At 36.0% G+C, this 24,362-nt stretch overlaps 1 long non-coding RNA gene across 1 annotated transcript; it reads right to left on the bottom strand.

Annotated features, from left to right (window-relative positions):
- Nucleotides 1–271: 271 nt before the first annotated feature.
- LOC125616399 lies at nucleotides 272–23,221 on the bottom strand. The gene is made up of 3 exons (XR_007347038.1): nucleotides 23,002–23,221; nucleotides 13,264–13,357; nucleotides 272–2,170 (listed from the first exon to the last, which is right to left on the bottom strand). It is a non-coding gene; the product is annotated as an uncharacterized LOC125616399 (long non-coding RNA).
- Between the last annotated feature and the right edge of the window lie 1,141 nt (nucleotides 23,222–24,362).

The raw sequence follows: 24,362 nt of genomic DNA on the forward strand, positions 1-24,362 counted from the left end.
TCAAATCCAGAATTTATTTTCTGAGCTGTACATTCCAAGTCCTCACCTCCCGTCATGATGATTATAATACAGAAAATATTAGACCAGGGAGAAGACAAGGAACACAGATGCCCTGTTATCCATATAAATTGGACCTGACTCTAAAACTAAAGACACTGGGGGTGGGGGAGATTTTCTGTACCTTACTTATATTTAATCCAGAGAAGATAGGTAAAGTGTAAGATAATGGCAATTATTGAAACAAAAAAAAAAAATGGTAAGAAGACACAAATGCACAGATCATCTACATTAATTTATTTACATCTCTACAAATTGTTCTTGATAGGAAAATTTCCTTCCTTATGATCTTCAGATATCAAGCTATTGAGTTTTTCATATAAAAATATGGATTCAGTTTTTAAAAATCAAAGCAAAATAAGCAAACATTTAAAAGCAGTAAATAGCAAATGGGAAGAGTCACCTTGCCCTTACCTCTCAACTCCCACCCTTTACTCCTGAGAAGTCATTTTCAGCCTCTTTTAAAAACTTTTTCTAGTGGCCATCTCCAAATTTCTAAGTGCCTCCCCTTGTTTCTTCATTTATAAACTTTCAACTTTTCAAATGAGCTTCCTACTGTGGTAAATGAAGATGTATTTTTTTTTCACTTAGAAAATGTCCCACCTCCAATGTAACTTCTTCAAATGCAATGATACTGAAAAATCTTTAGATCTATTTATTTTGTATTTGTTCTTCTGTTGGTATAGATATTTATCTTAACTTTGTGAGATAAGAACACCACGCTTACCTTGTTTTTAAATGTGCTTAAAATGAGAAGCTCAAACTGACCTGTGGGAAGATGTCTTAGAACAAAGTAAGGGTCAAAAACTAAGTCACATGTATCTTGTGCTTTTGCAAAGCAAGTCGATTTTTGCATCTAATTTTAGAAAAAATTGGCTTTTAAAATAGTGCAATGTTGAAAATGTGTTTATTTTACTTTGTATCTTGGTATCTGCTAGAAATATAATTTTCTAGGACTATCAGAGTCAAAAGACAAAAATAGTAAAAGAACTCATTTCTTCTTAATATTTTATTATTTTTAATAGGAAGAAAATATGTGTTGATTTTCTGTTTGCCTTGAACACTTACATGTGTTCATACACAATTCATATCAGTATAGTACTTTTTATTATCCTGTCTTTTTTCAACTATAGCTACTCTGGAATTCAAGAGGAAACACATATAAAATGATAGAAAAATATTTAAGCAATGTGTGAATATAGATTTGTTTTGTGAGGGAGAATGTGATACTGGATCAATAGCTAAGGGAAAATTACATTACAAATATTAAAAAAAAAGAAAAGAAAGAAAACAGGGAGGGAATGAACTACATTTTAATTTCATCAGTCACTGATAACAACTTGTGATAAAACTGTCATGAAAAGTTACTAACTAAGCAATTTCCAAGATTCTAAAAGTGGAAGACCTACTATTATGTAAGTCATCACCTGATTTCACAGTTTAATGTGTAAATGTAAGCTTTCTTTTACCAGTTTTTGAGGAGACTGTGCTAAACCTATCTTTGGGGGAATGGAACACGACAGTAGTACGACTTTATTTGATATGGGATCTATTTTAAAATGCAAATGGAGGAGACCAGGGAAGAAAATAAAAAGTGTGTTATGAAATTTTATGATTATAATAAAAGCAAGCAGAGTAGTAGAGAAGGAATATACAACTGTCACAGGTCGGTTCCCTGAAGCAAACTCTGAGCTGCATGAAAACTTATGTTGTACCCTTAAAATCTCTTATTGGAATGGGAAGGGAAGAAAGCCGATTTTGAAAAGGGAGACTTCCAGAGAATTGCAGAGATGGGTGCATCCCTAATAAGGGACCCTGAAGTTAGAAACTGGGGTAGTTTTTCAGAATTTAAACAAATGTCAAACTTCTAGATCCTCTTCAAATCCATAAAAAATACAGGGTAAAAATACAGCCTGCCCCAGGGAAGGGGTGTTATTGTAATGAGTTGATAAGAGAAGGCAAAGAATGGAACGCTATTGACAGGTATCATTCCTAGCAGCTGGGAGAGCAAGTCCTTCTGTTCTGGGATGGGAGCTGGATGGTGCACCACAGTAGCCAGTACTGTTTAGCTTTCAGCCACTCAGCTCCTCTAGGAATCTGATGATCTTCTTTTCTGGGGGAGAAACAGAAGTCAAGGTTTGTGTGATGATCTACAACTCACACTTAGGCAGCTGATCTCTAGACTAATATTGATCATGTCCTTCCCCTGCGATCCATTCTAGATCCCACTTACCTTCAGCTGGTATTGCTGCTAGACTAGGTGGCTTACCTGATGGGCATGATCTAGATTCTCATCCTTAAGGTCTGTCAACCCAGGGCCACCAGTCCTTCTTCAAGTAATGGCTGTTACACCAGTCTGTTTATTTACCACGAAAATTTTGCAAGGGAGCACCAAAAGGCACCTGAGTGGACAGTGGGGTGCCAAAGGTACTGCCTCTCGTCCCTGCTATACAATGACACCACAACTAATAATAATAATAATAATAATCTAATAATGACAATGATAAGCTAATACTAATAATCTTGGCTAATTATTTTTATCAGAGTGCTATTTTCCTTTCCCCTGATTGGTGACTTGACAAGAGCCAAAGGGATCAGATGAGCCGAAGATTAATGTTCATTGTGATCATTCTCCTCTGGATCCCATAAAAGTTGGGAACATTTCATGTACCCCTGAATCTTTTACCACTCTTCAAACTAAGATCCCTAGATCTGCAGAAGACCTTACAGAGGTGGAAGTACAAATAATGGTCATCAGGCCAATGCTTCCTACCACTTGGTTCCCAGACCCATATATTCTACCTATTGAAAACACAGCACCAAGTAATAGTCCTTAATTTAGCATGTATGCTGCATCCTGGAGGGTGGTGCTTTACCCTTTCGGTACTTCATATCTGAGCTTGTGCCTCCCGTTGATCATTGCTTGCTGTATATATTGGCCTATCTGGGATAGGTTAGTATGTAATAGAACCTGTAGATCTTTGGATCATATGTTCATTGCTGTACATCCTTTGCTGTAAAGTAGGCTTTTTGATAGGATGTTATGTGGGATACCATGCATGTCAATGAACCAAACTCATAAATATGACTAAAGCTCTGATGATAGGAAAGGACCTCATAGCTAGAATACATGATAGATTGCCATCAAAATAAATTAATGCTCTTTGGAGTAGAAGAAGATCAGTGATGTTAACTTGCCAGAAACTGGCTGCTTGCTCTTCTGAAGGTCAAGTATTTCAGCATCAGTTGCCACTGGAGGCAAGTGGACTTTGGGCAGTGGCAGTAGCTAGATCAAACAGTAGGAACCCATGCTGCTGGATATATGATCACCTTCATCTCTATCACTATTGGTACTCTGTTCTTATGCTTATTAGGTCAATAGTTTGGCCAATAACTCAACTGGCTGGGGTTAACTGGATGAGTCCTTCTGCCTACTTAATTGTAAGTGCTTGATCTAGCATGGACACTCTGTAATCCAATAGGTGTTAGCATACAAAACACAGTCTTGGACACTCAAGCTTACTACCATAGGTCATCTACATACTCTACCTTAAGAAGTCCTTGTATCTAGTCTTCAAATTTTATTCGCTTTCAACAAACAACTAATTTCCTACCATCCTTGACTCTTTGTATAAACCTTTGGTTTCTCCTTCCTGACCAAGGGAATGATCAAATACACAGATAAAGTATTCAATTTTTTCCCCTCTCTACTATCTTTTAAAGGCAACTCTAAGTGAAATTGAAGTGTATGTGCTAAAAATTTGTGCCTGATACCCACAAACCAAATCAGTTCGTGTTTAAATCATACCATACTTAGACATTTTTCCTTCATCAGATGGCTATCTGAGAACTTATTCCCCTCGTGCTTCATTGTCATAGATATGAGTTAAGAGGTGGTCACTGTTACAACCATGGCAGGTAATGTTAAAGTCTGATCTACTTATTCATGCAGCCTATTTGTGGATTAAAATTCTGTCTATCTTTGGCCCAAAATGGACCACTTCTATATCACAATGGGCTATTGCTGGACCCATTTAGCCTTAGAAGTTGGTGGTGAGAAAGAATCCAGCTCATTCTGGAAAGTTCTGGACACATGATCAAGTGATGGCCCATAGATCAGGCTCACCATTTATTTCAGTGCCAGTAAAATTTCGTTGTCTTGAGAATATATGTAAAATTGATGCAAGAGACACTGCCTTCTTCAATAATCCAAGAGTCTGTCTTATAATTTTTGCATTGAGAGTCCCATAATCTACACACATCTTAGTTTCCTACCTATAATTACAAAACTATAATCCCATAGGCTCTGCCAGGCTGTATAACCCAAATATCAGATTCCTTGGTATTTCAGCCTGGACTTAATGCAAAATTTTCCTGCTGTAAATCTCACTGAAAGTTGGAAACATTTCACACAACTTGAATCAGAGTGAGATTCCCAAGTGTGGAATATATTACTTCCAGAATTCAAAAAAGCCTAGTAGAAATTGTAGTTCATTATGATGAAAGGTATAAAACGAAAAGATTCATTCTTTGAAAATATGTCCCAACACATTAATGACACTGAATACCTGCATTTAGTACATCAGTGGCTTCTATCATGTATGTTAGGCTCTGTTGATCTGCTCTAGCAAATTCATCACATCAGGCACAGCAGCTAGAATCAGAGCTACTGCTTGTTTGGAATCATTCGGGTCATTATTCAGAATTCATCTGTACCATATGTAGTAGAGTGCAACTAGGTTCAATTTCCAGTACCACAATACAAAACAAAATAAAATAAAAATAAAACCTTCTCCAACCTCATTCCAATAAAGCCTTCTACTGCACACCCTAAACATTCACTCAAACCAGAATGGTCTATGCTGTCTCCCAGAGGGCTCAGTTTTAATTGTCCCTTTTATGCTCTGTCATGCCACTCTACCCTTTTGAAATGCCTTTTCTTCTATTCATATTTCAAGATAACCCAGATCAAAATTCACATGGTAATTTATGATACTGCAGGGACCCCTTTCTCCTCTGGATTTCATCACTTGCTCTATGTAACACCCTATTAAAAATTCTTTACATATAACCTCTCAACAGCTCTCAGATCATTGTTCTGCTTTGTAATTTGCATTCTTACAAAATTAAGGCAGTAATCTAGAATGTGAGTGAGGGAAGGTAGTATGTTGATGCTGTGTGCATTATAGTTGATGCAAGAGACACTGCTTTCTTCCATAACCCACCACATTGAGATTCACATAAAGTATACACATCTTAGTTTCCTACCTATAATTACAAAACTATAAAACCATAGGCTCTGCCAAGTTGTACAACCCAAATATCAGGTCCCTTGGTATTTCAGCCTGGACTTAATGCAAAAAACTTTATTTACTGATCGTAGGATGGATAAATCCTGAATCAACGAATTTGGAAAAATCCATGCTGCAGTGTAGGTATCTGTGCCACTTTCTCATTGGGAAAGAAGCTCTCCTAAATTTAGGATTTGTCCTGTCCTAGAAATGACAGGACTTGACACAATGCCAAATTATGTTCCATCCCAATTATGTTTATTTATACCCACAGGGAGTGTTGGTAAATTTACTGTGTGAAAGGAGAAGACCATTCTTACATCTTGGGATTCATGTAGGTCTTCTTTTTGAAAAAAAAAAAGGTAAAAACTAGTATGTTATACATAGAAGAACCATGAAAGCCTTTTATAGCACATTATGAATTAGAAGATTCAGCTAAAACATTCCAAGTAAGTAATTATCCAATGAATAAAAGATGACTGCTAAAAAATGAAGGCAGCAGGAGAATGGAGTTTTTAAAATTGACAGATAAAATTGTATGTGTATTACATACGGCATGAAGCTCCGAAGTGTATATACATGGTGGATTATAGCTGCTATTCCCGTGGAGTACCAAATGCTTCTGGCTTGCCTGATTCATGTGGAAGCATTTTCCCCTTTATGATTGCCAATAAACTTATGAATTTTAATTTTAAAAAAACACTATCTTTCTAAATTTCCCAAAAGTTGAAGCTATGGGGCTGATAGAAATCTGCATTTCACATCACAACAGCATTTTTTTAGTGGTACTAATCCCTTTAGAATTTCAGAATAGAAGATCATGTGAACTAGATTTCACATGAACCTAAAAAGAATGACACACGACCAGAATCTAGAGTGATGATTTTCCATAGTGAGTGATTTTGCCCTCCAGAGGACATCTGGCAACACCAAGAGACATTATGGTTGTCACAAGGGTTGGGGAGATGTTCCTGGCATCCAGAGTGTAAAGGATGAGATGCTGCTAAATATCCTACAGTGTATTGGTTAGTCCCCCACTGCAAAGAATTACCCAGCCTAAATATCAACAGTGCTGGGGCACAGGAACCCTAATATAGAATGAAGTGCTTTTTCAACAAGTTCATTGTAGTAACACACTAAACAAAAGGCAGTATATCCCTTCTCTGGGATGGATAGTGTATGGTTGAAAATCAGTTTATAATACATGAAGGCAAGAATAGACTTTCTCTAGAAGTGTGTTATTGTAGGAAGGCCAATCATGCCAAACAGTGTGGAATTAATCCATGGTAAAGTTTGCTTTCCTTCCTATTATTTTCCTTTCTATTATTTCCTTTCTAAGAGCTTTAATATTTCAAAATGATATTTGTTATCTCAGTTGAAAATACATGACAAATACTTTGAAGTTCTTTCCCTAACCTTCCCAGGTTGGATATTTTGCAAGACATTGTTTGGATCCTTCAAAAGTATTCCAACCAAATGGTTTCGAAAACCTGCTGCACTATAATTCCTGCTGTATTTACGAACTTTTCATCTACTTGCATCTTTCATTCAGCAATAAGAGCTCTTAGTCTGGCTTGATGCTTTCAGTGTGTCTGAAGTACACAAATGTAGACTGAGCATCTGCTATATCTGGCAACCAGAAGTATTCTCTGCGGAAATGATAACTCGACCATCACTTAGCTTTCTAACCATCAATCACTTGGGCCCTTTCAATAAAAAGAGTTACATATTGTTCTCACAATAAGAAGTTATATTTCTCCTGATAGCCGAACAAAAAAGGATAAGTGGAATCATCTGTTTCCATTAGATGCTTTATTAGTAGCCAATTTCCTCAATATTTATATCAATAAAATGTTTAATGAGGAAAACAAAAAAAAATCATATTATGTGCCTCACTATGCACACAATGCCCATTATCATTACAGGAAAAGCATTTCATGATGTAAGGAAATCATTTTATTTTACTTATACATAAGAAATTTTTAAATAATTAGAAAAATAAGTGAGTTCTTAGCATTTCTCATCTGGTGAAAACAAACATAAAATAATAGTTGAATGAATAATGTCAATTTTTACCCAGCTTCTTCATGAACTCTTATTTCATCTTAAAGAGAAGGGCAGAAGAGTATAACGTGCTGGTATTTGGCTATAAAGCATTAAAGGATGAAAACGATAAGAAAAATGTTACATGAAGGAGCTACAGAATAGTTTTATTTCAACATACCAAAAAAAATCAGATAAAGAAAAAAAAAGAAAGAGATAATTTTCAACCAATAAAAGTAAGACCAGCTTCTGATTGTATCTTTTGATTAATTCCTGGATTTGGATGACAATTAAAACACAAATGGGATATCTTAGCAGACCATCACCTGAACTTGGTTAAAGGTGTGCCCACGAATATCAGAAATTTTTTTTATTGGTGCTTCCTTCTGTTATAATGATTCAAATTTCTAAAGGAACTTCAGAGATTTTGAAATTCCCTGTGGAATTGTGTCCTAATGTCCTATCTGTACTGTAAGTCTCAGATGGCCACAATACCTTGGAATTTCATCTATAATGGAAATAGATTGTTTTAAGACAACAAGTTTATAATCCTTAACCCATTACTAGTTAGATAAATTACCTTGAGGAACTCTAATAATCTGTCTTGTTTCCAGTTTCTTCACATGTAAAATTTAACTATATTTAACAGATACTTATTGGGCCTCTCAACTAATGAACATCAACAATGCAAGCAGGAAAAGAAATAGTTTGTCTTTCAAATGATGAGAAAATAGATCTTTCTTTTTTGATATTTGTGAGGTGATGTAGTTGATTACAGAATCATCCTAAAAGTATCAAAGGAAAAGACAAGAATTGAAGCAAAGAGCATGTCCTGCAGTCACAGAATGGACCACTACGGAATCAGTTATCACTTTGGACATTCCCATTGGTTTTATTGGTCAGATTCTAAGAATCCGGCCATGAATGTTGTTGACTATCACCTGCAGTACAAGCCTCACTCATGTACAAGACCAAGCAACTAGAAAGGGAAAGTAGAACAAATACTGTTCACTGACACTGTTATGAATTAATCTTTATGATTGAATGGGAGAAAGGATAAAGAGCAAATAAGGGATGTGGGGAAACCCGAGGTTACTGATTCCTTTCCCTCACATTGATCCTTTAATTGATTGCTGTGGAACACAAATCAAATGCTGGCTTGAGGCATTTAATTAATATCTGAGAAAGTCTGAGCAGTTTCCTGGACTCTCAATTAACGTTATTCCAGCTTCTGTAAATTTATCTAGACAGGTCACCAGGAAGTAAACATTAAATGGTCTTACCTTTGCCTCCATAGGAGTTCCATTGATAAGTTAAAATGCTATGTTCTCTCTGCACACATACATAATATATGCTGATATCAAAGCGGTCATTTGGAAGCTTTTCTATAACTTTGGCAAGTATTCATGAATTAATCTCTTTTCAGCCCATAAACTTTGGATTCTTGCTAATTTCAAATATTTAACTTGATATCATAAAATTCCAAAATTTAATGCCAAAAAAAAAAAAAAAATCCTGTCTTTCCTCACGTTCCCGGAGATTCTGCAATCTTTTGAAAACACTGTAAACCACTTACTCATGGCTTTACTTCTAAGTCATAGATTTAGAAGAAGGATGTTATATCAAAAGTCCAGTGTTTTCCCTGAAGAAATTTTCTCATGGATCGGAGTAAAAAAAAATCACTCTACATTTCTTTCACAGTAGAATAACAGTAGCTTTCATGTAAGGCATAGATGTCTATAGGGTGTATGAGGAGTGGAAAGGCTCCTGCTGCAGCCTTTATGTCTCCTCCTTTTACAAATGGTAATTACAAGCAGTGGCAGGATTCTCAGGTCTTGGTTTAGATGTGCAAGCAAAAGGTTGGGAGAGACCCAGCTGGGATTCTGGTTTGATCTGACTTCTTTTGGTGGGAGCAGCAAGTTCCATCCAGTAATGATATTATAATTACATCCTGATTGATGATCATGGACCAGCTTTCAGAATATACTCAGGCAAGAGACTTTTATGACAGCAGGTGCTCTGTCAGCTTCAGAAAGAAAAGTGAAGGCAGCAGCTCTTCTCCTTTGGATCTGCATGATTTGATGCCAGAAATCCCCCCCGAATTGTCTAACTCAAGTGTTCCCACGTGCAGTTTTTAACTGTGAAGCTTTTTCTGAATGAACAGAGTGTCCCTAACTCTTCATGGGTTGACCACTTAATAGACCTCCCATAAAACCTGAGGATTTGCCATCACTATTGGTTTCCAGAGGAATACAGTAGGCTAGATTCTATCTCATTCTTTTTGACTCTGTGTTTTGATATCATCTTGGATGAGCTATGAAAGAATGTTCTCTTTCCACTTTCTGTAGAAAAGAGAAAGCTAAACATTATTATCATAAAATAGGAATGCCATAGCCTAGCCCTGTGATGCGATTAATCACTACCCCAAGGAATGGCTCAAGACAAATTATTACAAAGCTCAAATAAATATTTTTAGTAGCAAACCTATAACATTTTATTGCCTTAAAGCTTATAGGACAGAGCATATTATTGTCTAGTTATTCTAGATTATATTCTTGGTTTGAGACATAGCTTGAATAAAACCTATCTGACAAAAATGTTAGTAACCATAGACAACAACACTGTAGATCGGGGAACTAACATATTTATTAACAGATTTGGTCCCTTTATATTTATACCCACTTTGGGATAGAGGACACATTATTTAAGGTCATTAATATTTTCCAGCTATATATATAGTGGACTTCAAATATTTTGAAATAAAAAGGAATATAAATAAATGAACAAAAAATAACTGATATTGAGGAGTTATATATCAAACTTAGCATGGATCTGGGAAGTATAAAGAGGAGAAAAAATTGCGACACCCAAACCAAATACTAATAACAAATATTATTAGTCATTATAAATAAAAATAATCATTTTCTTTGCATTAGTCAACCCCAAGCAACCTCTCTATGGTTGTCATTTAGACAAAGTAAAAATACTTTTAGAGAGGGGGCGAATTATTTACTATCACTTTAAAAATAAAAGATCTTTATGTTCATATCCTAAGTACATAGAGATATTTTCTTATCACATAAAACTTATTCAGACAAGAAAATTACTGTCAATAGCATAGAACTCCATTCAAAAATTGTCATAGAGGAATTAAGGGGAAATCTTGAACAGTGCTTGTCACCTTCTCTCCAAAGGAAATCTTTATGTTCTTTTGCCTCTTTACTGGCCTGTGCATATGTATAAAAGGAAAATAATCAAATTTTCTTTTCATGAGCTCAGCTCTGTATAAGCCTATATTTTCTGTTTGGATGATAGAAATAAGTATAATGAATATTGTTCATTTAAGATTATTTTTCATACCACATACAGATATTTATTTTTGTTTAATGGCTTTTAGAATTGTANTTTTTTTTTTTTTTTTTTTTTTTTTTTTTTTTTGGTGGAACTGTTGGGTCTTTATCTAAAATTGTGAATATGTTTGACAGAATATCAAAATTTTCAGTACATTGTTCAGGAAAGTTTAAGCCAAAAAAATGATGAAATATGAAGATGTCTCACCATTTTCCCCTTTTAAAATTCATCTCGAGACAACAAGAAATAGGAAAAAAATCCATCTTTGATGGAATGAAAATGTATCTGTAGTCAAAACTCATTCCGTATGGAGGAATGGAAACTTTCATGGTGAGAAAACACACAGAGAAGACTCTGGCAACTACAAATGTCAGGCAGGGAGGTTCCCAGGGGCTCAAGAGTGGTATGTCAGGAAACAGAAGAAGAACAAGTTTATATTTCATAATATCACAGACATCAACACTGAAAATACCTTGATCTTGGACACTGGCCTCTGAGATTCTAAGAAACCAAATTTCTGTTGTTTAAGCCCCCTAGTTTGGGGTACTTTGTTGTGGAAGCCCTAGACATACTTGTTGACACCATATTCTACATGGCATTGAACTTCTTAAGATAGTACAGTGATAGATGATTGGTAGGTAGATAAAAAATCAAGAAAGTTCAGAAAGTAAGAAAATTGTCATCACTTGATACTTTTATTATCATATACATAAAATTTCAAAGGAACTTTATTACTACTTTATAAAATTACCAAGACAATTAGAAAATTTGCAGATCGCAAAATGAGTGTAAAAAATTTGATCTTTTCTACAGATGCATGAATAATTAGAAAGAGTGCCTTTGATAAGCATACCATTTATATAACAAAAGACACTCAAAACAAATCTTTTAAAAAAATGTGAGACCATTTTAGAGAGAAAATTGTTTTCAAAGTATTAAATGACATAAAAAAATCAAATTACAGGTGGAAATTGTACTGTGTTCAGAACTAGGAAGATTCAATATTATAAAGATTTTCATTCTCCCAGAGTAACATAAAGAATCAACACGATTATAAGTCATTGTTGTGGAACTTGATAAGTGCAAATGACCAATGTACCTAAAACACTTCAGAAGAATAAAAGCACCATGGAGTGGGAGGGAGATACCTTTCACCATATCAACATTTTCTTAAATGGCTACAATAACTCAGAAAAGGAAGCACTGATGCAAATACAAATCGATAGGTCAGTGAAGGGGAACGGCAAGCTTGCAGGCACACCAGTATGGCTACAGAGATTGAGTATAGGATGCAGCAGGAGTTCCAGGTCAGTGAGGAAAAAGTAAACCAGTAGGTATACATTGTTAAACCAACTAGTTATCCCATGAGGAAAAGAAAGAAGAAGAAGAAATTTGACCACCTTCTCTCCATATGTGGAAAAAGCAGAGGCATTGGAAAAATAGGCCAATTTATGATAGTAGATAGTCCTCAACTTATTATGGTTCAATTTATGATTTTTAAACTATATTATAGTGTGAAAGCAATATGCATTCAAGAGAAATCATACTTTGAATTCCAACCTCTTTTCAGGCTAGTAACATGCAGCATGATCCTCTTTTTTTTTTTTTAGGTTTTTTTTTTTTTTTTAAAGAGAGAGTGAGAGAGGGGGAGAGAGAGCGAGAATTTTAATATTTATTTTTAGTTTTCGGCGGACACAACATCTTTGTTTGTATGTGGTGCTGAGGATTGAACCCAGGCCGCACGCATGCCAGGCGAGCGCGCTACCTCTTGAGCCACATCCCCAGCCTATGATCCTCTTGCTATGCTGGCCAACTGCAGCCCACCCACAGCTCCCAGTCAGCCACTCAATCTCAAGGTTAAATAGCCAACACTCTTCCGTGTATTGTATTCAATAGACTATATGACATATTTGAATGTTATTATGAAACTGGTTTTGAGTTAGATGAATTTGCCAATTATAGGCGAGGGTAAGTGTTCCCAGCACATTTGACGCAGGTTAGGATAACCTGTGATGTCCAGTGGGTCATGTGTGTCAGATGCATTTTCAACTCATGATAGTTTCAATCCTGTGATGAGTTTATCTGGAGTCAACCACATCATAAGTCTAAAAGCATCTATAGTACCATGTCAGCATGACCCTCCTATAAGTCACAAAGAACAACAAAACCAAAAGTCCTCATTCCCGGTCTACACTGGTTTCACAACAATGGAAAATATCCAAAGGTAAAGCAGATATTAGGGCATTTTGAGATTTCTGCTTGACTCCTGAAAATTCACAAGGACATTGCGGTAGGCAAAATTCTAAAATGACCTCCAGTGGTTTCCCTTGTAAGATCCCTCCCCTTAAGGGCTGATGGTTCCATGAATATGATGAGGCATCTCCCCAGTGAGTATATTAAATTATATAACAAAATATAATGGGTATCATCTAGTCAAATAGCCCCGTAAGGAGTAAAGACTATTCTAGGTTTAGGCGGAGAGGAAGAGATTCTAAGTAACCCCAAGAACTTCCACACTTACTTGTTTGAAGATGGTGACAAAATTCTGAGATGCAAGGACATGCACACAACCTGAAAACTGCTTCTGAGAGCTGAGAACAGTCCTCTGACAACAGCTAGGAAGAAGAAAGGAAATTCAATCTTACGATTAATTACATTAACTAATACTCCTAAGTTACCGAACAGCATAGCTTAGCCTACATTGGACATGCTCAGAACACTTATATTAGCCTATCATTGGACAAAAGCATTCAATACAAAACTGGCTTTATAGTAAAGTGTTGAATACATCAGGTAATATTTTGACAACAACACATTGTAAAGCATTAAACTTCAGTCTTATAATTAATTCTGCCAAAAATGTGAATGAGCTTGAAAGGACATTGTTTCTAAGACCCTGCAGGTTCAAAAACAGTCCAGCCTGTGCTTCGATTTTGGCTTTGAGAAACTGTCAGCAGGAAAGCCAGTGCAGCAACCAGAATTAGACCTGCAGAACTGTGAACTGCCCACTCACAATTGGTTGTGTTGGTTTATGCCTCAGTAACTGAGTACAGATCAATACAAAATGAATGCACAATTTTGTGGTCAAATAATGCCTCTTTAAAAAGTAGCCATTTGTGTTTAAAATGTGATGCTATCTGTCCCCACTTTCTAAAGTTATGCTTTTTGAGATCTTGAAAGTGTGCCTTCAAGTGCCTTCATCATTAGTACAGTGATACAGGTGAGAAGATGAAAAACTAAAATCTTTTTAAATAATTGGTTTATATAGCAAGCAATGACTTTGAGGCAACAGATGGAAACTCCTCCTCCCCCAGAGAGAATATGGACTGCTTTTGCCCACTTTGGTACACGAATATTTGATGAGTAGGACTGCACTGCCCTACGGAAAGGGTAAGGCAGGGCATTGATGATGAGAAATGAAAGAGCTGATGATGAGCATGAAAGAGCTGCCATGACAACACTGAGGAGTCTCTGGGTAGACATGGGATCAAGCACCATGTCCTCTTGCTTTTTAGGAGCAACTTGCTAGAAACTAGTGGATCAAGGCAGTCTGCTAGTAGGAAAGGACATAACCGGCTCCCCCAGTGGTAGTTCATCATGAGCAGTGGGGGAACTGGAGGAGGGTCCAGGCTCTAAGTCTGTTGTTCCCAAGGAGAGATTTTTCTAGTAGAGATTGCTGATGGCTGAATAATGCTCTGGAGATTCTGCTGTATAAGGGCGTTCTGTTACCTTCTGGTTGCTGTGGCAAAAGACCTAAGAAAACAACTTAAAGAAGGAAAGATCGGTTTTGGTTCACAATTTCAGAGATTGCAGCCCATAGTTGGCTACTCCATTGCTTTCAGGCCTGTGCTAAGGCAGAAACATCAGGGTAGAAGGGAGTGGTAAAGCACAGCTGCTCACCTCATGGCAGCTGGGAAGAGAAAAAGGGGGGGGGAGGAAGGTAATAATACTGCTGGGGACAAGGAATATTGCCCAAGTGCATGTGCCCAAGGACCTACTCCCTTCAACTAGATCCCACCTCCTACAGTTTCCACAACCGTCCAACAGTCCATTAAATTTATGAAGCCATCGATGGACTAATATGTGGATGAGGTTATAGCCCTTATGATCCAATCGCTTTCTAAAATCTCTACCTCTGAACATTGCTGCAGTAGGGACCAAGCCTTCAACACATGAGACTTTGGGGAACATCACAGATCTAAACTATCATGGGCATAAACTAAGAAAACCTGTAAATCAGGAGCTCTTGATCAGGATTTAGATCAGTAAAGCTATCATGAAAACAGCATAAAACTGTTAACCTGTGAGGTATTTCTCAGTGGAGACATATCTTACAGTGAGAGCAGAGACAAAAGTAGCCTAAAAATATATAGAGAGACGCCTAAAACCACACAAACTGCATCAATTCAGGATGGATAGGTGGAACAGGAAGGCATTAAGTGGAAAATCAGAAAACTGAAAAAACATAAGAGGCAAGACTACATTAGTACTCCTGAGCCTTTTATATTTGCCAAGAAAAGCACTCAGGTAAAATTGATGCTCACATCAGTTGCTAACAAATATCTACTCTTTTTTCCCACATTTTTTTTGGGTGCATTATAATTGTACATACTGATAGGATTTGTTGTTACATATTCATACACGCACACAATGTACACAACATAACACTATAATTTGGCCAATATCACTCGCCAGTACTTTCCCCATCCCACTCACCTCCCACCTCTTGGTCCCTAAATTCACCTGATCTCCTTTTGATTTTCATGAGATCCATCCCCCATCTTTCTTTTCCTTTTTCCTCTCTAGCTTCTGCATGAGAGAAAACATACAAACCTAACCTTCTGAGTTTGACTTATTTCGCTTAACATAATGGTCTCTAATTCCATCCATTTTCCTGCAAATGACATAATTTTATTGTTCATTATGGCTGGATAACAATCCATTGTGTATATATACCATATTTTCTTTATCCTTGTGAATTGTGCTGCTATAAGCATGAGTATGCATATATCACTGTAGTATGATGAGTTTAATTCTTCAGGGTAACTACTGAGGACTACTCTTTCAAGTCTCAATCTTCAAGTTTCAAGGTTACATAGATGTTGATTAGAAGGCTATTAATTTGCAACTCATGATCAAAATCCATGTGTGCACGTGAGAGTGTATGTGTGTGTGTGTGTGTGTGTGTGTGTGTTCATGTTTCCAGAGCTTCTGCTTTTGCCTCTGGTTGGTTTTTTCCCAGGAAGATGGTGGGTGGGGCTGTTAGTCCTCTGGCTGCTCAGTTTCCTGCTGAAGGACTTCCCACAGACTTCAATTTCCCTTTCCTCCAGAGAAACACAACAGGAAAAAGACACAGAGTGCTTTTATCTTTAGAAGACAAAATTCCCTTTTACTGTTTTCACTAACCAAAGAAATCAACTTTCCATTTACTGCTTAAGGACTTTAAAGTCCCTTTCAAACCTGCGGTTCCATCATTTTTTTTTTTCAGTAAACACTTTTATCAGCTTTTTAGCAAGAGGTTAAGTTTATATAATCTAAGATAATATGTTATAAATATGTTTTTAAATCATCTAAAGAATATCCTGAAATTTGTTCTCAGAGACCATCATGAATAGATTGGGGAATGAATGAATGAGTGAACAGTCTAGGTGAGGAAAGACTGTACAACATGATGGCTGGACATGAATAAACACAATATCCTCCTAGTTTGTATATAAAATTCCCCTATAGCACAAATATTTAGGTTCTGCGCCTTCTAACCCCAGTGCCTACAGTTATTTATACAAACGTCACATCAGTCCTGGTTCCCTGCTATCTTCAGACATCCCCTCCTTCATCCACTGCATTGGACCCAGAGATGTACCACTCATACCTCCACCTTTCAGAGCTTGAAGCTCAGGATCCTCCCCCAGGTGGTAGAGTATTGATGGTTCTCAGACCACAGGGTCCCCCTACCAGGTGACTGCTCTCAGCTGAAGGAAATTTCTTTCCAGGGCAACTCTCAGTGCATGATTAGTTGATGGATACAGAGGAAGACATAAAGATCCAGCCTCCTCCTCAACTTCTGGTAAATGAAATTTTTTCTTATCCCTGGACATTGCTATAGGAGTGGTTAATTGGTTCTGTTGTGATTCCCTCTGCCCAAACCTGTTTTCTTCCCTCCAGATACATTCTGATCCTAAGAGCATTCCCTAAAGAACTCCAAGCATGCCAATCACTGTCTTAACAGTCAGCTTCCCAGGGAACCTTGTCTGTAACAATAGCAGTTTCTTAACATGGAAGAGACATATAGTCCTAAGGCTTACTTACTTTAAGGCTCTTAGTTTTATACATAAGTCAGTTCCAAAGGTGAGCAATAGAAAAATTAGCATACAATATATTGCATAGAAATGCATTTTTACCCTAATCAATTCTAAGGCATTATGCATTTTTAAAGACAAGTTATGGGTTCTTTTTACTATGCTTTCCACAAAATCTGGGGGTAGAGAAAGAAAGGAGAAACTGTATGTGATTAACTTCCCAGTGATAAAAGCATAAGTCTCCAAGTCAAATATCTTTTTGAAATCTTTTTTTGTTTGATCGTTCATTTCTTTCTACAAAGACAACACAATTTTGTTCATGCATTTAAAAAAACTCTTTATGCCATAAAGAAACACTGCCAGCAGGAAAGAGAACTAATAGATTCCATCTATGAAGTTGTTTTGATATTTTGAGCAGGCTTTGGCCATATTCATTTGTCTTTGATGGCTCTTGCAAATTATGAGTCAAAAATAGACTATTTTCAATTTTATGAAGCAGGTAAATTACAAAAAGGAAGAAATCTTCCCTAGTCCTCATTAGTTGATAAATCCTCAGGGCGGTTTTGAGCACAAAATAAATACTTAGTAGTATTTATTAAATAAATGACCAAATGATTGATGAGCCTCTGTGTTTTTAAAACTCAAAAGATATAACTCTAGGGGTTGGGGTTGTGGCTCAGTGATAGAGTGCTTGCCTAGCACATGCGAGGCCTTGGGTTCGATCCTCAGCACCACATAAAAGTAAATATATAAAATAAAGGTATTGTGTCCAAATACAACTAAAAAATAAATATTAAAAAAAGATGTAACTCCATTGACCCTCATTTGGGTATATTTACATAATTTGTAATAAAATTGATATTATTTTCCCCTTATTTTTTCACTTTCTACATGATTGGTAATAGTTGACAAAGCCATAATCAACTTGAAAAGCACATATTCTTTCCTTTATATTAGAAGCAGAGCCAAGAAAAGGAATCAAGTCTAGAATGAAATCCTGTAGTTATTAAATAAATGTTATTTAATATCTTCAAAGGAAATATAAGACAGTTTTTGAGATAATTAATTTTCTTTGCACTAATTTCTATCACAATTTCCCATCCATTATTTCATTAATAACAGAAAAATAACACAAATGAAGAGATTAAAAATGTGTTTCTTGTATTCTTACATTATTAAAAATACATTTACTGCACTTTCGTTGTGAGTCATTGAAGTAAATTGAAGATCCAAAAAAGAAAAAAAAAAAGAAGCTCAAAGAGTTTGCAATCTAGAAAGGAAAAATATGAGACCTGCATAAACAATAACAGTGCTACCATAAAGATAAAGAGCCACAAGGTATAGTAGAAGAGGCCAAGTGCCTTGCAGAGGGAGTTAGGCTTCCCAGAGGAGGGGGCTCCACAGCTGAGCTGATCTTGAAGAATGAGTCAGTATTCACCAGGTTTAGAGTCCAAGAAACTATTGCTTACAATAAAGAGTTATGAAAGCAAGGATGGTGGGGATCTGTCAGAAAAGAGTAGATAGGTGTGATAAATACGTAATAGGCTCACCATGGTATCTCGATTGGTTGGAAATGGATGAGGAGTGAATGAGAAGTGTTGGGGATTAGGGCGGATCCTCTGGGGGAATAGGGCGGCTCCGGGATTAGGGTGGATCCTGCTGGGATTAGGGCGGATCCTGCTGCCTCAGGCGCCCGCTGGGTTCCGGGAGAATTGGTGGAGGGTGTGTGTTCCCAGGAAGTGTGTGTAGAATGCCAGTGAGTGTTCTGGAATAAAGAGTTGCTGTTTGAACCTACAAGGCTTTGAGGCGGCTCGGTTATTTTGTGCCCAGAGAGACTGCGGCAATGAGAGAAGAAAATTACTGTGAGAGAGATGGGGAATAATGAATATGGCAAAATTCTAAGTCAGATGTAAACAGGAAAACTACATAACCCCGATTTAAAAAAAAAAAAAATCAAGGAAGAAATAAACAAACAGGGAGATATGCCATGTTCATGGATAGGCAGACTCAATAATATCAAGATGTCAGTTCTTACCAGCTTGATCAATAGATTTAAGGCAATATAAGTCAAAATCTCAGCAAATTATTTTGTGTACATTGCCAAACTGATTCTAAAGTTTGTAAGGAAATTCAAAAGACCCTGATTAGCCAATTCAATATTGAAGAAGAACAATGTCAAAAGTCTGAAGATACCCAACGACAAGATTTAGCATAAAGCTACAGTAATGATAGCAGTATGTATTGGTGAAAGAACAGACAAGCCAATCAAGAGATCTGAGAGCCCAGAAATAGACCATATATGATTGCTGACATAAGAACAAAAGTAATAAAATGAAGGAAGAACAGTGTTTTAAATAAATGGTTATGAAAAAAACTAAACATTCCCATGCTAAAAAAAAAAAGAATCTTGACACAAACTTTATATCACTTACAAAAATTAGCTCAAAATACATCATAAACCTCAATGTAAAACATAAAACTATAAAGCTTTAGAAGATAACATTGGAGAAAGTCTCCATAACTTTGGATGGCAATGACTTCTTAGATACAAAGGAATAATTCATTGAAAAAAAAAAAACTTCTCCTTAACAGAAAACTACCAAACCACAAAGATCAATAATAAGAGAGATAAAAAGGAAAAAGGAACATATTAAACAAACAGTAAACAATCAATAAAAGGACTGACGTAAGTTTTTAACTGTCAATAATAACCTTGACTGTAAATACATGGAATTCTCCAGAACCATGATAAAGACTGGATAAATGGATTTAAAAATCAAGACCCAACTGTTTGCTGCCACAAGAAACTCACTTAACTAGCAAAGATACACATACACTGAAAATGAAGGGCTGGAAAAAATATTCCATGAAAATAGAAAGCTGCAAATGCCATGATTTTATTCTCTTTTATTGCTGAGTAAAATGTATATATACCGCATTTTTTTTTATCCATTCATCCACTGAAGGGCATCTAGTTTGGCTCCACAGTTTACCTATTGTGAATTGTGCTGCTATAAACATTGATGTGGCTGTGGGCATTTGCAGGTAAATGGATGGCATTGGAGAAGATAATGCTAAGTGAAGTTAGCCAATCCTAAAAAACCAAATGCCCAATGTTGTCTCTGATATAAGAAGGCTGACTCATAGTGGGGTGGGGGGGAGAGCATGGTGGGGGCGAGCATGGGAGGAATAGATGAATTCTAGATAGGGAAGAGGGATGGGAGGGGAAGGGAGGGGCAGGGGATTAGCAAGGGTGGTGGAATGTGATGGATGGACATCATTATCCAAAGTACATGTATGAAGACTTGAATTGGTTGTCAACATACTTTATATATAAACAGAGATATGAAAAATTGTGGTATATATGTGTAAAAAGAATTATAATGCAAAAAAACAAAGTACATGTATGAAGGCATGAATTGGCGTGAACATACTTTATATACAAAGATATGAAAAAGTGTGCTCTATATGTGTAATAAGAATTGTAATGCATTCCACTGTCATGTATTTAAAAAAATAAAATCAATTTAAAAAAGAAAGAAAATAGAAAGCTGTTTTAGTCAGTTTTTTTGTGACTGTGACTAAAGGGCCCAACCAGAACAACTGTAAAGGAAGAACGGGGCTCACTGTTACAGTGGTTTTACTCCATAGAAAGCTGGCTCCATTCCTCGGGGATCACTAAAGGTGAGCAGAACATCATGGTGGAAGAGTGTAGCAGAGGGAAGCAGCTCACATGATGATCAGGGAGCAGAAAGAGTGAGACTCCACTGTCCAGATACAAAACATATACCCCACACCTATAGCCCCAGTGAACCACTTTCTCCAGCCACACCCCACCTGCCTCTAGCTACCACCCAGTTAATCCCATCAGGAAGTAATTCACTGATTAGGTTAAGGCTACAACAATCCTTTCTCCTCCAAACCTTCTTGCATTGTCTCACATGTGAGCTTTTGGGGGACACCTCACATCCAAACCATAACAAAAGCAAAAGTGAGTAGGAATGACAGTACTCACATCAGACAACACAGATTTTAAATTTCAAAAATTTATAAAAATAGATAAAGTCAATATACATTTATTTAAAAATCAACTCATCAAGAAGATATAATAATTTCAAACATATATGTAGCCCATATTGAAATACTTGGGGCTGGAGATGTGGCTCAAGCGGTAGCACGCTCACCTGGCATGCGTGCGGCCCGGGGTTCGATCCCCAGCACCACATACAAACAAAGATGTTGTGTCCACCAAATACTAAAAAATAAATATTAAAAAAATTAAATAAATAAATAAATAAAATACTTAAAAATATAAAGCAAATATTGTTATTTTTAAAGGGACAGATAGACTTTAATACAGTAATAGTTTGGAACTTTAAAATCTCACTTTCCTCAATGGACCAATTATCCATAGAGAAAATTAACAAAGATACCTAAGGGTTAAACAAATGGCCCTAACACTGAATCCAACAGCTGCAGTACACATATTCTTCTCATTGGCACATAGATATACCACATGTTAGGGCACAAAGAAAGTTTCAATGAGTGTAAAAAAAATTAAAACCATATTATACATCTTCTTTGAACACAGTGGAATAAAACTAGAAATCAACAATAAGAACAACAAAAATATAAATATATGGAATTTGACCAACATGCTCCTCAATAAACAATGCATTATTGAACAAATTAAAAGGAAAATTAAAAGATTTTTTTGAAACAAATGAAAATAAAAGCACAACATACTAAAACCTATATATACAGTTATTACTGTAAGCTTCTCACTAATGCAAAAGCAGCATTAAGTGAGAAGCTTACAGTAATAACTGTATACATAAAAATAGAAACATTTCAAATAAACACATAATCATGCACCTCAAGGACTTAAATAAGCAAGAACAATCCCAGAATTAGTAGAAAGAAATAAACAAATAACATCAGGAAATTGAATCTAAAAGAAAATATTTAAAAAATCAAAAAAGAAGAGAGTTGGGTTTAATTAAAAAAAAAAAAAAAAAGATAAACAAAATAGACAAAATTTTAGCCAGGCTAACAAAGACAAAAAGAGAGTAAATTCATTGTTGGGCAGTGCTGGGGATTAAACCCAGGGCTTTGTACTTGCTGAGCAAGCACTGTTCTACTGAGCTACAAAAGAGAAAAAAATTAAATAAATAAAATTAAAGGTAGAAAAAGAAGGCATTACAACTGATACCACAGAAATTCAAAACATCATAAGAAACTTCTATAAACAATCATACTTACAAACTAGAAAACATAGAACAAAAGAATAAATTTCTGGACACATATTACCTGTTGAGACTGAATTTAAAAGAAACAAAAAATGCAAACAGACCAATAATAAGTAGCAAGATTTTAAACAGTAACCTAAAATTTCCATTAAAAAAAATCCTGGCCCTGATAGTTTTACAGTTAAGTTTTATAAAACTATTTAAAGAAAAGTGAATTCCAATTTTTGAAAACTATTCCAAAACACTGAAAAGAAAGGAACTCTGCCAAATTCTTTTTACAAGACCAGCATTACCTTAATATAAAAAAAAAATAGACAAAGATCAAGAAAGAAAGGAAGGAAGAGAGACAGGAAGAAAGGAAGGGAGGGAAGGGAGTATCATTAGTATTAGTATCATACTAATTAGTATTAGTATCATACTAATATATGAAAATGCTAAATATGTTCTCCATTCCACATTTTTTTAAAATATTTTTATTTATTTTTTAGTTTTCGGTGGACACAACATCTTTATTTTATTTGTATGTGGTGCTGAGGATTGAACCCAGCGCCTCGTCCACATTTTTAAAGAATAATTATCAAATAAATAGATTGCAATTTTTTTTTTCCTAGAGTCAAGCAGAATGTAACAAAGGAAGGACATTATTTCATAGTCCTGCGTTGGCCCTGCTCTGTCTTAGCACAGGTTTTAGCCTGTTTTGAGGGCTATTACCTCATTTTGTCCCTCGGAAACTCCTGCCCATCCTTCAAGACACAGCCCAAGTGTCACCTCCCGTGTGGCCTTGTTTCTCGGTTCTCTCCTGGATCATCTTGCTGTGCTCCACAATTATCTCTACGAAGGGTCCTGTACCCCTGAATGGAAACCATTTATTCCTTTCTCCTTTCATTTTTTGCTAGACTGTGGGATCCTTAAGGATAGAGAGTTCATGGCTAAGCTATTTGTGTGTCTCCAGAACTTGAAACAATGCCTGGAAAATGCGTAGTCAATAAAGAAAAATGTTAAGTATCCTTCTTATGCTTCTGGCTCATTAAGTTTGAACCAGAATAGAAAAGTAGTTAAAGTATGCGTCAGGGATACCTTCTCTGTTAAGGGGCCACTTGGGGAAAAAAAATTCCAATATCGAGAAGGTCATATTGTGTAGAAAGATAATGAAATGTGAAAATTGATGCTAGAATACAAATTTAAGGAATAAGTGGCTTCTCGACCCCTGAAGTGAACTTAGGAGGGAAACAATGAGCCTTCTTTCTGGATTCATCTGAGCACTGTATCAGCTTCAACAACTTGCCAACAAGGCACATAAGTATACTGAGGATACTTGCCTCTTTCTTTTCTCTTAAGCATCTCTAAACCTTACTGGCAATCAGAGGATTATATACAAAGAAAATCAGCACTTAAAAGAGTTTTTCTGTGGCTCATTCAACTTGATCTTTTCAGTTTAACTTCTCCATGTATGCTGATAAGTACTTGCATTTACTTAACAACATCAACAAAAAAAGGCCAAGAACCTAAGTGAAGAACATTTCTCTTCTTGATTCAGTAAAATAGAACTTGTTACTTCATAAACATAGTGTTTAGTTCTTGTTAAGATTGTGTCTCTTTTTTTTCCCCAGTCATACATATAAAATGAATTGCACAAATGTTTTATTTTTATTCACCTAACAAAACTTAAAAAGTATTATCTCCAAATAGGATTATGTAGGAAGATAAGGCCAGTTTTAAGAGAAAACTTTAAAAATGATTTTTTCTTCCCCCTAGTATGTCAACAACCAATTGTAAATAACTTTAGTTCATAGAAATTTTTATATTGTACATGCAGTAGTTACTGCATATCATTAAAGTTTAGCTAGAATCAGAAGAAAGAAAGAAAGAAGAAAAGCTATAGAGTCAATGTTTTCCTGAGGATTGGGAGAGGGGAGAGAACAGTAAAGTGGTCAGATTTCGGTCCAAATTTCAAGTTATCTAGCCTGTACATGTCTGTGTGTGCACATAGTTGTGTATAAGACAGAAACTTTGTTAAGACCAAGGGGTGTTGGGTGGGGTAGGCTACTCTAGGAAAAAATTACTTCCTTTTC

Source organism: Marmota marmota, unplaced genomic scaffold (genome assembly GCF_001458135.2).
Source record: "Marmota marmota marmota unplaced genomic scaffold, marMar, whole genome shotgun sequence".
Lineage (NCBI taxonomy): Eukaryota > Metazoa > Chordata > Mammalia > Rodentia > Sciuridae > Marmota > Marmota marmota.